Here is a 16,094-nt window from a genome sequence, read left to right as displayed (position 1 = left end):
ATTCATTTACCAGCACCAATGGACAGTCGGCCTTGCTGTTCTATTTAATATTCTATTATTTTTTAAACTTAAACTTCCGATTCTATCAGACTCTAAGCTTTCATGCTTTTTCACTCAAACTGCTTTAGCTCCCAATTCGGGGATGTGTGCAGATGACTGTTATTGAGTGCATGGGCTGAACTTTCCATTGACTCTCCTCCGTGGGAAGCCTCCACGCTGTGTGAACAGTCTAGTGCTAAGCCCCAAGTCCCCTGCAGCTGTCAGGCAGGAAGGACCCTGGAGGCGTGCTCTGAGGGTTTGTCCTTCTTAGCTACTCGGCACATCAAGCTGTGTCCTGCAGCTGCTGCACTCGCCACGCACACACCACACACAGCTCTAAACCCGTCTGACACCGGTTGTTCTTGTTCAAATGCTGGCGTGAGCACAGGCTCTGGGCTGAGGATCGTGTGGTGCAGAATATGGTCACCTATTTTAAGCGACCACCTGAAAGCCCCTCTTGGACCCCCTTAGAAGGGAGCTGTGGTCATGACATGCTCCAATTCTGGTCTTTCCGCCCCAGCTTATTAGACACACGGCACAGGAAATTTTAGAGGCAGGCAACCCAGTGTGTAAAAACAGCATACTTCATGCTCAAAAAGAGAGACAATCCATCCATCCTCAAAGAATGAGGGCTTGACTTGGGAGGCCTGACCACGAGTGACTGGTCTCTAATCCACTGCAGAGAAGCGCCACGTACCTGACGCGAACTGTCAAGTGGTATAGGGAATGATTTCTGGTATCAAATTCAAATTTGTCAACAAAATCCACAAACCTTCGAGGATGATAAACCTGTGTGCAGCTCAGCCAGGAGCCCTCAGAGGGTGAACTGAATATCCGAGCCCGAAAGCCAAAGGGGCTCCAGAGCTGCAGGGCTTCACTGACCAAATCGGAAAGCGGGATTAAGCAAATCACTGCGGAGCTGGAGCAACCAGTCCCTCTTCATCACTTTCAGGGATCCTTAGCTTCTCCTACTGCAATGCTGGGTTCCTGGGACCCGCTGCTGCTAGGGGTGGGGCTGGAGGCACACACAGAGGACAGACTCTCATGCCTTGGCTCTGGGCTCCCGAGGCGTCCGCACACAGCCCAGCCACCCCCCAGCCCGGGCCCACGCGGCTCTGTACTCCACCTCCTTTCAGCTGTGGTCTTCCTCCAAATTTCAGAGCCTCTGCTGATGCTAATGTTGCTGCGCCTAAACAATTGATGAGTGATTTGAAGCCATTTCCCAAAAGCACGAAGCAGCTTGTCATTCTTGAGCCGCTCTTTGTAAAAGCTGTTTTAACTTCCATGTTTTCCCTACTCAGAAGCTGGCAGTTTCTCTCTGTCTCCCACTGTATTTACCTAATATCCCCCCACTGGGCATCCGACAACTCCATTTCCACCCTCCTATCTGAGGAAAATAAAGTTTTCAACAGAGCAGGCAGAGGCTTCTCCCAAAGAGTGGTTTCTTCCTTGGTTCTGGGGTATTTTCTTGTTCAGGAATGCCCCAGCAAGACATGTCATTTCCGCAGCTCGTTTACTACACGTGAGGATGCCTGAAGTGGCTTGAGGGAAAAATTATGCTGTTTAAAATCCAGCATCCTACACTGCTGGTGGGAATGCAGTTTGGTGCAGCCACTATGGAAAACAGTATGGAGATTCCTGAAAAGACTAAGAATGGACTTACCATATAACCCAGGAATCCCGCTCCTGGGCATATATCCAGAAGGAACCCTACTTCAAAATGACACCTGCACCCCAATGTTCAGAGCAGCACTATTTACAGTAGCCAAGACATGGAAACAGCCTAAATGTCCATCAACGGATGACTGGATAAAGAAGTTGTATATTTATACAATGGAATACTATTCAGCCATAAAAATGACAACATAACGCCATTTGCAGCAACAGGGATGTCCCCGGAGAATGTCATTCTAAGTGAAATAAGCCAGAAAGAGAAAGAAAAATACCATATGAGATCGCTCATATGTGAAAACTAAAAAAAGATAAAAATGAAAAAAATAAATACGAAACAGAAACAGACTCATAGACACAGAATACAAACTTGCAGTTGCCAAGGGGGTGGGGGGTGGGAAGGGACAGACTGGGATTTCAAAATGTAGAACAGATAAACAAGATTATACTGTATAGCACAGGGAAATATATACAAGATCTTGTGGTAGCTCACAGAGAAAAACATGTGACAATGAATATATGTATGTTCATGTATAACTGAAAATTTGTGCTCTGCACTGGAATTTGACACAACATTGTAAAATGATTATAACTCAATAAAAAATGTTAAAAAAATAAAATCCAGCAGACAGGTATTCGTTGAGTGACATCACTAAACGTGGTTGCATTTCAGTTTTCTCCTCTGTAAAACTAGGACTGGATATGAGAAGTTTTGAATGCAGTGCGTGGCATGGAAAAAGTGTTCCAAATGGCTGCCAACCTCCTCATTATTATTTATATATTAGTGAGAGAGACTCCTTAGAGGAGCTGGACAGCACCTGGAAGTCACCAAACCCCCATCCCCCGCATCCCATAAATCTATAACATAAGCCATCTTGTGCCCGCAGTGGAGTAGATGGAGGCCCTGAATTTGTTCTGGTTCCTAAAGCTATTCCAAGAATCAGATTTAGGCTAGCAGAGATACTGGCCAGTTAACAATCTTACTGTCTTGAAATGTGATTGCCTGTGGCCTGGCAGGTTAGAACCCAGATGGAAACTGAAATACTTCCTAACTGATGAGAGACATATTCTGCTTCCCCTCAATGACATCACTAATAGGCAGATACATACACACACACACACATATCTGAATGCACTTTTAATGGCACTAATATTCTGCATTTTTTGTCATTCCTCTGCTAAAATATTGGCTTCTAAGTACCTTAAACACTGAAAGTCATTGAAATGTGGGGCTGGGCGTCTGGACACCCGGGTTCTAACAGTGGTATGCTGGTAAACCTATCCTGTGGGGGGGAAAACAATTTGTGGCGCTTGACCATTTTTGTCACGTAAATATTCCCTGTATTAGAACTCTGTATTAGATGACATTTTTGCAGCTCTAAAAATCAAAAGGAGGGAAGAAAGAAAGGCAGGCAGGAAGGTACAAATATTTACCCCTCTCTCGGCCACTCCCACCTCCCAACCCCATTCCTCACTTTCCAAGTTAAGGGAGCAAGCCTTTGTTGTGAATTTACTCAATGCTGTGTGTGAAACTCAACCATACCGAGGTTTTCTCATTTAAAGCTGACAACTATCCTGACAACTAATCCTGAAAAACAGGAATTGTTTTCTTGTATCCACTTTCCAGATTAGAAATCCGAGCCTCACTTGTGGTCACAGTGTATTTGAAGTGAAGGTGGCAACTAATATTGCCAATCAGAAAGTGCCTATGCCACAAGCCCTAGTTGAAAACAACATGAAAGCTAAGTTACAGATGCATCATCACAGTGGACTCTGTAGGTGGAGGTCTATTTTAGCAATAGTGACACCTTGTGGCTATGTCTGCCTCAGCTGAGTAGCCAGACAGACTAAAAGGGATCCTTTCCTGGGCAAGTCACCCCTGAGAGCTGTGGACTGGTAGCCACAAAAGGAGAGCTCTGAAAATTCTGAAGGATCATCATTTTGCCATTTCAGAAATAACCTGATGAAAAGAGTCAGAGCTGTCTTTTCTCTTCTCTCCAGTTCTTTTCTTTGATCCCTATGATAAACGAAGAAGCAAGTTCATTTGCTTTTTACATCCTATCCCACCCACATCCAAGACAAAATAGTACATTTTTTAAATGCATGGGTAACTTTTTGATGTCACACACACATAACCACCAATGGGCTTTAATTTCAATGGGACTTTCAGATTCTGGGAGGCCCTCCATACATCCCTTTCATGTGTTTTGAGAGAGACTGCAGGTGTTCCTTAATGAGATGGAAAAACAGACATATTTTTCTCAAGCAGCCAAAGTGATGTTAGCTTCTTAGAAGACAGCAGGGCTGTTGTCAAGTCGTTTGAAGACACGACTGGAAGGAAATCTTACTAAGCTACAAGGGAAGATAGGAAAGCCAAAACTGAACAATCCAGAGGAGAAGGTGGAAGTAAAAAGACATTTTACCAGCCCTTTATTATACAAACAAGCCATGCACTGGATCGTCAGACCTCACGCACGAGGAGCCAAGACATTGTGCAAAGTTCCACCTGGGGGAGTTGAAGAGGAGAGAGCGAAGATGCATATGAACTGGATGCAGCTTTTGAGGGGCAGAGGGGAAGCAATGGGGAGAGGAAAAGTTTCACAGAGGCAAAATAAAAAAGTGGAAAATGGATGATTTTGACTCCCACTCATGTCATGCTGAAGCCACATCAGCTCTCAGAGTTTCTGTAATGCCAGGCACAGAAAAGAGACGAATACTCAGAGTCAGGAGAGCCATACACAAAACTGAGTTTAAAGCACTTAGCTGTGTGGGGAAGCTCAGGTGGGCTTGGCACCTGTGCCTCTCCTCCAGAGTCTGCATGGATAGGGATGGCGTGGAGGGGTCAGGGCAAGGGAAAGGGGACACGGGACACAGAGGGCAGTGGAAAGGTTAGGAATGAGAGAATGGGAATAAGGGAAGGAAGCAAGCAGATGAGGGTTCCTGAGAACCTCAGAGGCAGGAGACTAACTAAGCTCTTTTTACCAGGTCAGTCCTATTTTCACAGACCTGCGTGGAAATCCCTCCTCAAAATCCCTGGTTGGATTTTGGGAGTGAATGAGCACAAGAAATTGGGCAGGGATTCTATGTCTCTGGACTGTGGCACTTTTCTTTCCAACTAGAATTTTCTTCCAACCCTCATTGTGACTCTCTGGCAACACCTCATATGACCAGTCAGCGCTTTCAGATTCACACCACTGCACATCTCTTCTCCAAAATCATGGCTGGCAGACAGAGTGTGCCAGGGCGGCAGGAGCCACTGGGGCATGGAGCATGCAGCCCTAACATCTCACCTTGTTAGGCTCTCGTGGGGTGGAGGGAGGGAGGGCGGCAGCGGAAACTCTCTGAATATCCCCCTTTCATAACACAGTGTTGCATCTCTCCTGCTGTGTTTACTATTGTTCTTAAGTACAATTGCTTTGTCCCCAAGACAGATCTCCAACTACCCAAGGGCAGAGACTATATTTTAATCTTTGTACCTCTTTCTGTACTATCCTAGGACCACTGAAGACAGGAGATGCCTTCTAAATGATTATTTGAGTTGAATTTCCGGCTGACTCAGGGTAGGACCTAGAGCTGTTGCTTCCTTCCACTCCCAAAGCACCACACTGCAGCGTACTGAGGTAGAGGTAGTATTTTTCTGGCTGGAGAAGGCCAACACTCAACCAGCAAAGAGATCTGGTAGGAGGTCCAGCTGGAGAGCATCATGGGGAATCAGGTCAGTGGGTAGATAACAAGTCTGATTTGGAGGCAAACCAGAAAGAGAAGTGGACCCAACCAAGGGCCACTGTAGGAATCCTGCCTACATTTGAGCCCAATCTGATCATTCCTTTACTCTTTCTTTTGCCAAGCCCTCCTGCCCGACCCTTCTGGACTGCTCTCTTGGGCAAATTACTCCAGCCGCTGTTCCAAGTATGGGAAGCTGTCTCCTAAAGAATAATTGGCCTGTATCAAACGTGTAGGACTAGCAACGAGGCAACGCACGATAACTTAATTAACACATTTTCAGATAAGACAGCCCTATTTTAAAATAACAAAAAGAGAGAGGAAAAAAGTCTTCATAATTTATCCTTGGAAAATGAAACTCCTTATAACAAAACAACCAAGCTGCTTGTCAGAAGCTGCCGCTGCACTGCCCCTCCATCAGCAGAGATGGGTGCGAACGCCCCGTGGGGACCCAGAGCACAAGCAGACCAGCTCGTCAGCAGGTCCCCTACACCCCGCAGACAGCGGTGCTTACCCATCAGTGCCTCTCAGGCCTAGGTTCCAAATCTGGTCCCCAAGAGTCTCTTTTCTCTACTCAGGAGAAAAACAAACTAATGATAAAGATATTTCATTATTATTCTGACAATGAAATTTCTGGGCTTGGCAGTGGAGAGGTGGGGAACAGCAGAATCCCTAACCTCCCTCCACACCTTCTGTGCCCGGCAGAGCTACAAGGCCAGCCTCACTGAATTCCTCTCAGGTACCTCCTTCTCCCTACAAGTGTGATCCTAGATAAAGGGGCCCAGTGCTGTGTGTTCAGTTATCTTCAGTTTCTTTTTTAAATTTTTACTTTATTTTTTATTGAAGTACAGTTTCTGTACAGTATGCTCAGCTTCTTGAAGAACTCAGAACCGGCTCTGCCCTGGCACTGACTTGTCCAGGAGTTTCCTCCGTGACAGACTGAGTGCCTGTATAGTGGTTCCCTCCCCAATTCCAAGACTCCCAGAGGCACTGTCTATAGTTAACAAAATGTTTTGTACCATTAAATTGGCCTTTAACATTCAATGATATTGTTCTAGTTTTCTGTGTATTTTCAGATGTCCTATAAGGCTATTTCTCTGCCTCTTTATTTTGTTTATAAATTATTGTTACAAGTCATAACTATCCACTTTAGAAAAAATGTGAATCTCGGAGAACATATAGTGGAAAATAAAACTGGCCCTAAATCTACCTAGAATGGAGAGTTGAAGCTGTCACATGTGCCTGACGCAGAGGCCAAAAAATACCGCACTATTGGAGTTTGGAGCAGAGAAAGGTTTATTGCTGGGCCGAGCAAAGAGAATGGTGGCCCATGCCCCAGAAGCCCCCAGACTCTCCTAAGGGCTTCAGCTGAGCATTTTTAAGGATCAGCCGAGGGCGGGCGTCCCAGGGCACGTGATCAGCTGTGCCCAGCTCTGGCTGGTTGGTGGTGATCGCTCTTCAGGTGCTAGAATGCCTGGGGGCTCCGTGTTCATGATCACCCAGTAGTTGATTTCTTCTGTTTGGTGGTGGTTTTTAGCATCTGAACAACTCAGGAAATATGCATGAGATACTGTTACCTGAGTACTTCAGAGGAGCTACAGCAGAGAATATGGGGGAGGGGTCTGTCCTGGGAAGGCCCCACAGGGTCCTGCTCAGTTACAATTCCCCCCTTTTCTTTGGCACTCCTTCACCTTGAGAACAGAGGCTGGGCAAGAAGGGGAACAGGATTTTGGATGGGGGTTAATCAAACTCGGTAGAGGAACTCGGTTTCAATCTCCAATCCTGTTTCACCCCTCCCCAAATCTTTCAGGGAGTGGGACAATGACCACTCGGGCTAATTCCTGCTGAAACGGGTGTAGCCCTATACTGATTTGGGGAATGGATACCAAATTAGAAATATTCCCTGGAGTTCCAAGTCCTGGATCTGAGTCTTGTATGATTAAGATTTCATTCCCTGAGGAATTCAGCAGAGTAAGGCTGAAAACCAGTCTAGACCTGGCATTCTGGGGGGAGACTTGCAGCCAGGTAGCCAATTGTCTACTTTTACCCGAGCAGGATTTAACTTTTGATGTGCTATTAACGTATACAACAAGAGCTATTGGCCATTGCACAACTCCTTTTTTTCTGCTAAGATCTGATCTAAAGCAATTTTATTGTCTAAAAATTTACTATTTACAAGAGAAGATCTTGAGGTCATAAAGTTGCAGCTGCCATCTGCCAGGAGACACTGCTTTGAAAATGGCTGGTTGCATCCTGAATCCGACACAGCTCAGAAAATTAGAGTTCTCAACAGTACAGGAGTATGTCTGAAATCACATCCACAATGGCCACCTAGTTTTACCTTTCACATCTGAACCACAGGTACTCCATTTTGATTTTCAAATGCATTCCCCAACTCAAGGCCAACACAGATGTACAATGGATGTCCAAAAGAACGTAAAACAGGCTGCTTTGGTCAGTAAAGTTTAAGTCAAACCATCCATAAGCCAGAATGACGTTCCCATATTTCAACAGGTGCAGATTTTTCCATAATTTCCCCTTTTGATTACAAATCTTTCAACAGACAGCACTGATTATCAAAGTGTCTGTCCCTTGATGCTACTGATGCTAGAGTGGTAGCTACTGACCCAGGTTTTGATCATGTCCCTCAATGCTAGGCTTCCTTTGTATTTGCCTAGTTATCCACTTGGGTGGGAGTGGGGGGAACTAATCAGATATTGTGAACAGGCTCAGAGGTATGTTAATGAGGAAACACTTTACAGGCTATACATTTGATCACTTATACCCAATTGTTCCACAAGATGCGCTTTTAGCAATAGACTTAAAGCAAGCATTGTTATGTACCATGAGTAGTCAAACTTTGTGACAAATCCATTAGAGAATTCTCTTTCTATCCTAAACATTGGGGGCAATATTAATAGGGCAACAAACATTTGGTAAACAGTTCATTTAGAAAGCATAGATTAAAAGCCAGTAACATTTCAGACAACCAAAAAATTATAACCATATTCATCAATTCACTTAATCCTATGCAATCAATCCCTTTTACTAACAACTTTATGCCATCAGTTTTTCATTAGACTTTTTAATATCCTACCCAGCTTAGCAGTATGATCCAAAAGAAACCTGTACTTGTCAAAAAGTCCTTTTTTTTTGTTTTTAAACAAATCTTATTGAGGAAGCAGTTTTGCAAAGCAACAGCTTAACTGTCCAAGAATGACAAAAGACCCAAATGGGGAAGGTAAAAGATCAGATTACAATGTTTTTGACAAAGAAGCTTAATCAAGTTGCTGTGACATACAACATTCCAAGATAACAACCAGAACCACGACCAATAGCATTATACCAGGACATATCCAAACCTCAGAAACCCCACACAATTTCTAGAATGTCCCCATCAGCAACATTCATCCATACCATATAATCCAAAGAGGCTTATCACTCATTTGACAGTGCTTCCCGTGCAATTAAACATACCAAACAATCCCAGTTAGTGTAGTATTTTTCTGAGATGCCTCAGGCGCCCTCTGAAGCATCCCAAAGTCAGATGAGGTCAAAAGAACTTTAGTTAGAATTTGACAGGAAGTTTGTTAAAAATATCAAAAAGTTTCACACAATCTGTTATCAGAAGCATTCTAAGTAAATTTGTTCTCTTAATAGAGGAACGAAATCTAATCCTGCACCAGCCTACTTTTAACAACAAAACCCATTTACCTAATTAAGTCTGATTTAATCTCAGCCCAACCATGCACAGAACTCCTTCAAAGGCTCCATTTTTATAAACTTTCCACATCCATATTAGTTTGTCCCTTATTTTTACCCCCATCTAGAAACAACCAGCCGTAGGACCAAATCACTGTCTGTTCCCTTAACAAAATGCAATTCCATTTCTCATACCTTTTTTGCTCAGAACATATATCCTACTTTCCTACTGTATACTGAAATGTTTCCCCATTTTTAGTAGCTTCAATTACATCTTTAAATTAAAAACCTCAATTCTTAAAAATCTTAATTTCTAGTAAATGTCTCAGTATCTTACTTTGTTTGGGAATAACCTAGATATTCAACTATTCAATAAACTTTCATCATTTAACTTAAATTTAACACAACTCTAAAATTTCAAATACCTGGGGAGACATTTTTTAAATATTCCTAAAACATTTATTTCTAAAAAGAGTTCACCCTAAAGCTCTCATCTCACCCACTTGCATTTAATTCACTTATAAAAATTGCCTCATACCAATTATTTTCTTTCTGTTGATAAACTCTGCATAGAAGCATGAACTTAGTGACCTTCAGTAAATCTAGGTACAAAAAAAGACATGTCTGTATTGATTATACCAGGCTTAAGCTAGCTTTAGTATCAGATTATCAATTCAATATTAAATGTTTCTTAGATCATAGGAATCTAAAGTTTGTTTCATCTCGCTTCTTTTATACTTAGTATTTAATTTGTAAGCACTTACTTTTAATTAAATAGAGCTCATTTCACAAGTCAATTTTTTACATAAAGACAGAACCAGAGATCCCACAGTTTTTCGGTTTGAATTTAAAAAAAATCACTCTTTCCTTGAGAGCCCATGCAGATCATCTACATCTCAAAGGCACAGGAAGATACATGCAGATTCCTCCTCTAACTGCTTTGACAAAACTCAGTCATCTTCGTTATTTTAGGGATTTTTTTTCCCGGTTCCCAAATATCCACTTCAGTTTAAAGAAATAACTGTAATAGGCAACTGATAATTTTATATATATTTTATATATTATATATATAATATATATGTATATTTAAATATATATATATTTAAAATAATAACATTCACTCGCATTCTCATACCTCACTTTCAGTAAAACCAGGAAGAGAGAACAGAATTTGGACTCTGGTACTGAGATACACACACACACCCATGATAAAAGCCAAAGCAATTGCAAAAGACCCACTTTGATATAATAGAGCCATTAGGGGTCATTGTTCTCAAGATTGCAGGGAGTAATGAGCCTACACAGTGCAACAATAAAAAGTATTTTCTTTCATTTATGGGAGCATAGCTGAAGATCTCCCAGTTTCACCCTAGGGGGACTATAAGATGGAACAGAACTCTGATCATCCATGCTTAATTATTCATGGCTGACGTTATCCAATGTCGAGCAAACAACAAATCAAAAGGGTCTCTCAGATTCATAGTTTCCTAGCTCCCCAAAAAGGGGGATTCCCAACCAGTGCACCATCAGTCCAAAGGGGGAGAACCCCAACCAGTGCCCTATCAGAGATGAAGCTGAAGGAATGAACAAGGCTAGTCCTAAAGGGAAAATCCTAACTAAGCCTCAACACAGGTGAAGCCAATGTGATAGGGAAGGATCCCCCCGCTGCAGTCACGATGCAGCCCCATTACTCCCAAAGATGTCTCAGCCAGCCAGTGCAAATAATGATACACACACATATACAAACAACAAACATCTCCCACCAACCAAAACTCAGATGAGGTGTAGCCCCAAAATTCCACTTCTGCTTCCAGATGGAAGCTTCTGAACAGATGGGCCCAGCTCTTGAAAGAGAACAGACCCAGAATGGCTCCCAATGAGCCCAGAGCTGCTCACTTCCAAGGGAATGAGCCCAGATGGAGTGAAGCCAGTTCTCAGCCTGTGCAAGCTGAAGCGACTCACCTCCAGGTGACACTGAATGTGGACTGTAGCTTCGGACATTTCTTGGCTCCAAACAGTCTCAGGCAGTGGGATAGGCGGCTGCTGAAGGGGAGAGTCCCTCCCGGTTCCCTGGAGCAAAGTGAGCTCCAGCAGTTGCTGGGATCCATGGAAGGGGCTGCCTCTGGCCAGATGGCCCTGCCACCAGCACAGACCAAAACTGTTACCCAAGGCAAGTTCGTGTGCCTGAGGCAAGATCAGCCAAAAAATACCTAAACATCTGAGTTTGGAGCAGAGAAAGATTTATTTCTGGGCCGAGGAAGGAGAACAGCGGCTTACACCATGAAAAAGCCAAACTCCTTGAAGAGCTTCAGCTGAGCATTTTTAAAGGCTCGCTAAGGGAGGGGCATCCCAGGGTACGTGATCAGCTGTGCACAATTCTCTGACTGGTTGATGGTGATCAATCCTTAGGCACCATAAGGTCTGGGGGCTATGTGCTCGTGATCATCAAGAACTTAATTTCTTCTCTTTGGTGGTGGTTTTTAGCATCTGAAAAACTCAGGAAATATACATGAGATACTATTATCTGGATACTTCAGAGAGGAGCTACAGCAGAGGATATGGGAGAGGGGTCTGAACTAGAAAGGCCTCTGCCAGCAGTCTTAAGTGAGTAGGTCGTGGGACCCAGGTCAAAGTTCACAGTAACTTGCATTTGTATGAGGTAAGAAGTAAATGTACGCATGCGCTAGTAGCATGAGTCCGCATCATGAACAATACGCATGCGCGGGCATAATAAAAGCACAAGTGTGCACACCTGAGTGCACGCGCCAACTGCTCCTACTGCAAAAAAGTGATGTTTTGTTCTATGTCGGCTCCCCGCGCCTTCTTCCAGTTGGGCAGCTCACCTTCTCGGATCCCTCTCCAGCCTCCCGCGGCTGACAGCCCCACAGGATCCTGCTCAGTTACAAAGCCACTAATGTTTCTATAATTATACAGAATGTATCAGAATGAACATACATATCCAGTCTTTGTCTCTTATAGAGATTTTCTAAAATGCACCTTATCGAGAACACAGTAGTGGGCACCAGCAGAGGTTTAGGGCCTCTTTACTCCTGAAGTCTCTACTATGAAGTGGGTTTATGAAGAAGCCACTTCTCAATACAAGTACCATTGAGGAATTTCTTACCCTATTTAGCTCAACTTCTTACTGGCCTCTTGATACCGCTGAATAAGTTGTCAGGAAACAAATCTACTTTGACTGAACAAAGTGACAGGTGCATAAAGTACCAGACTATCTCCGAGTTCATCAAAAATACTGCCTCGCATATGGAAGATGCAATCCATTTTCCTTCCCAACTAATATGTGGTGAAAGGATTTCCTTCTCAAATATTCATTTTAAGATAAGGAGCAGGGAGACAGAGATCTATAAGCGTTTGATTTTGGACGTTTCTTTGAAGGTTACTTTCAAGCTATGACAGCCCTTTATCAGAGCACAATGAATATAAATGACAAGTAGTCATTTGTAGAGAAAAATGTGCAGTTGTAGGAAGGAAAAGGAATAAATGTGCAGAGATACCCTGGGAGAGCAGACTGGGTCAGAGTGGAGATTCTTCTTACCAGTTATCTCTGGAAATGAGTGCTGTGCACTTGGTGACTGAATTTGCTCAGTCCTTTTTATCAGAGTTTTTCATATTGCCAAGGAAGGAAAAGTAACAGAATCAGTCCTTTGCTGACAGCATTTCTACCTTTTGGTATATTAGCATTTATTTTTTATTAATAGCGGCAGAGAATAAAGAGTCTAGGATAGGGATATAGGAATTAAGTTAAGGAAATAGACTTTTGTGATGTCAGCCTAAGGCTGAATCCGGGTTCCCCGTATCCTTGTTGAGTGACCTTACCAAGCTCACTGGTCTGATCTCATCTGTAATAATGGAGATAAAACTAGTTCTTATTGTACAGGATTGCTATGAAGATAAAATGAGATGCTATAGTGAGATAAAAGAATGGGTTGCTGTGAAAGTCTCATAATTTTCTTTAGATTTAAAAGGAGAGAACGCAGGGTGGGGGTGGGGTGCTTGTTTTGGGCATAGGGCAGTGGTTCGTAATTTTGGTTGCATATTAGAATAACCTACATAAATTTCTGAAAATAGCAGTGCCCAGGCCCCACCCTCAAAATTCTTACATAACTGGTCTGAGGTAGGGTGCTGACATTAGTGTTTTTTAAAAGCTTCCCAATTGATCTGAACATACAGACAATGTGGAGAAGCACTGGTCCAGAGATGAACGAGCTAATGGTAGAATCCATGAGTCCTATTTTCCTGACAATTCTTTAGGTTTTTTTTTTTTTTAAATTAATGTCTCTTATTTTTCTATCTCCTTAGTTTACTAACTTATCCTTTTGTATTGTATGCATTTTTGTGAGCAAACTCATTCTTTCAGGAATAGGCAGAGTTTAAATAATCAACTCTGAAGTTGAAAGATGAACCAGCAATCACCAATCCAGGCTTCCCAATATATTAAGGTGTTTCCATGGAATCTTAAGGAAAATATTATAAAAGTCTCAAAATAAAACTCATTTTATTCTAAAATTTGTTTTTAAAGAATATTCCTTTGCCCATACTTCAAATGCTTGTTTTAGCCAAAGAAACAGCCAAAGAGACAAATAATAGGCATATATCAAAACGTCAAACAAAAAGTTTGGATATCTTTAAAACTTGCTTAGTTTTCCCAACTCTCCATTAGCCTAAAATTCTGAGTGCAGAGCTTAATTTGCTGACTGAGCTCTCTATGAATAGGGGAAATCGACATCAGGATTGGATTATTGAAATAGCATAGCCACAATTATTTTAGGATCTGAAATTATGAGATTGAACTGAATGAAACTGAATCATATGGTTCAGCCTATATATTTGGTCAGAACTCCGTGTGATGTAGCCAAGTCTCTTGCCCATAATTAAATATTACAATAATCCACTATAATTTTTTCTTAATGAAATCTCAGCAGTCACATTAAGCAATTAGGGCACTAGTAAATCTTTCTAATATAAGTAGAAAAATTACATAAGATCTTCCATAATTGAACAGATTTAATTCCATAGCACCAAAATTGGCTACTACAATGGAAACAGGGCATAGACAGGGTGACTACCTTTTAAGCACTTCAAAACAATGGTAGCTATAAAAGGTCACACTACTCTTGACATAGCAAAAGGAAAAACTATTATAACTGAAACTTTGGAATGAGGAAATACTCCCCTTACTCCAATTTATATATTTAAATTCAATCTCTTTCCTATTTAGAACTTCTAGTCCCTGACGTTTTGGTGTCCTTCCTGGCTGTGCTTAAATATTATTGTAAAAAACTACCAGAAAATAAATCTTTTAAAAACTTAATAAACTATGTATTCCTGAACAAAACAAAATAAAGAGAAAAGAAGGGGGCCATTTTCCTGCAAGACAGCACACAGGGATGTAAGATCATATTTCAGGCATGCTGGCAAATTACAAGGTTGCTGGAGATGCCACAATGTCTTTGTGTGACGGTCTTTCCATTTGTAAAAGAGAAATGAGGGCATCTTCTACTTTCCTCCATATGATATGGAAGTTATGTGATAGTGACCTCTATTCTTTCTGGGAAGGAAAGAAGATAAGAAAGTTGCCTGTTGTCATTAATCTGTACAGTGGGAACTTCACAAATACATAAATTATATATTAGGAATTAATAGAAGTTTTAAAACCTCATTAGATGCTTCCTGCAGTATGTGCCAATTGATATATATGGGACATTATTTTTTTAATTACAGTAGCAAATTCAAACATGAATTCATTTTCCCTCATGTGCTCCATCTCGTAAGCTCTGGGATACAGCATTTCTACTTCCCTGAATTGCTTTTTTTTCCTCCCTTAATTGGCCTCTCTGGATAATTCCACAGGATAAAGAGGAAAATAGTCTCTGGGATTAGTAACACTGAACAGGTGCAAAATGTACCACTGAAAAGCTAGTTAAACCTCAAAGGTGGAAGCTCCAACTATAAATTAAATGAGAGACACAGCCTCATCAGTGCCCATATGTTGGCCAACTGGGGCTGCTCTTATCAGAACAATCTTTGTAAATGTAACAAGCCTGTTTCAATGCTACCCACAGCATGAAGCTGATTTCTATTTTGCATTGCAATAGATTATACAGCTTCAATTTTCAATGGACATGCCCTAACATATTGGGTCTCTCAGGAGACACAGCAGTGGCGTTGACAAGGAGGAGCAGAGGGCTAAGCTGTATCATGCGATATTTAAAATGTTTTTTTCATGACACCAGCAAACGGTGATTACCAAATAGAATGATTCACCACTTCCAGCTGTCAAAAATAATAGCACCTCCTATTAGAGGCCTGCTACAGAATGACCATCTAAACGTCTTGTTTCTGAAAGATATGTGTGTTCACATATTGATTACAAGATCAAATGTTTAACTTGTTATATATGGAAAAGCAATAGTGCTGTATAGCTTTGCTTTTTACAGTGAGAAATAGGCTAAGGAAGAATGTAGCATTCACAAAACAGACTCAGCACTGCTCCACTGGAAACCATGATGATACCTGCTGATGTTAACGTCACCTCTGCTTAAATGGTCTCCAAGTAGTCCCTGAGATACGCTGGAAACTAGTTGGCCTAAGACTGAGTGGTTTCCTGAGGCTCCGGACTTTTGGTGCTAAGATCAAGAAAGTCCCAGGCAAACAGGGATGAGTTGGTTAACCTACTGCAAACTTCTCACCAACAGTACACACTTTGATCTGAAATACTGTAAAACCGTGTATCAGCTACCCAACAACTGACACCTCAGCTGGGTCCCTCTCCTGGTGGAATTTAAAGGAAGACAAAGTAATGATAGATATTTCAAGATTATCTAACTCCACTTGGCAAAAAAGTTAAAGAATTTCTTCATCTTTTTCTAAATACAGATACTAGAGTTTGGGCACAATGATCTCAGAGATGACTGGGAAGACTTGGCAGTATGACCTCG

At 42.0% G+C, this 16,094-nt stretch overlaps 1 long non-coding RNA gene across 9 annotated transcripts in view; it reads right to left on the bottom strand.

Annotated features, from left to right (window-relative positions):
- Positions 1-16,094, bottom strand: part of LOC105082918 (uncharacterized) — a 456,837-nt gene that overhangs the window by 36,639 nt on the left and 404,104 nt on the right. The gene's annotated exons all lie outside the window — the stretch shown is intronic.

This window comes from Camelus bactrianus, chromosome 7, assembly GCF_048773025.1.
Source record: "Camelus bactrianus isolate YW-2024 breed Bactrian camel chromosome 7, ASM4877302v1, whole genome shotgun sequence".
NCBI lineage: Eukaryota > Metazoa > Chordata > Mammalia > Artiodactyla > Camelidae > Camelus > Camelus bactrianus.
Note: the sequence above shows the minus strand (reverse complement) of the source record. Positions and strands in the feature narration are given on the sequence as shown.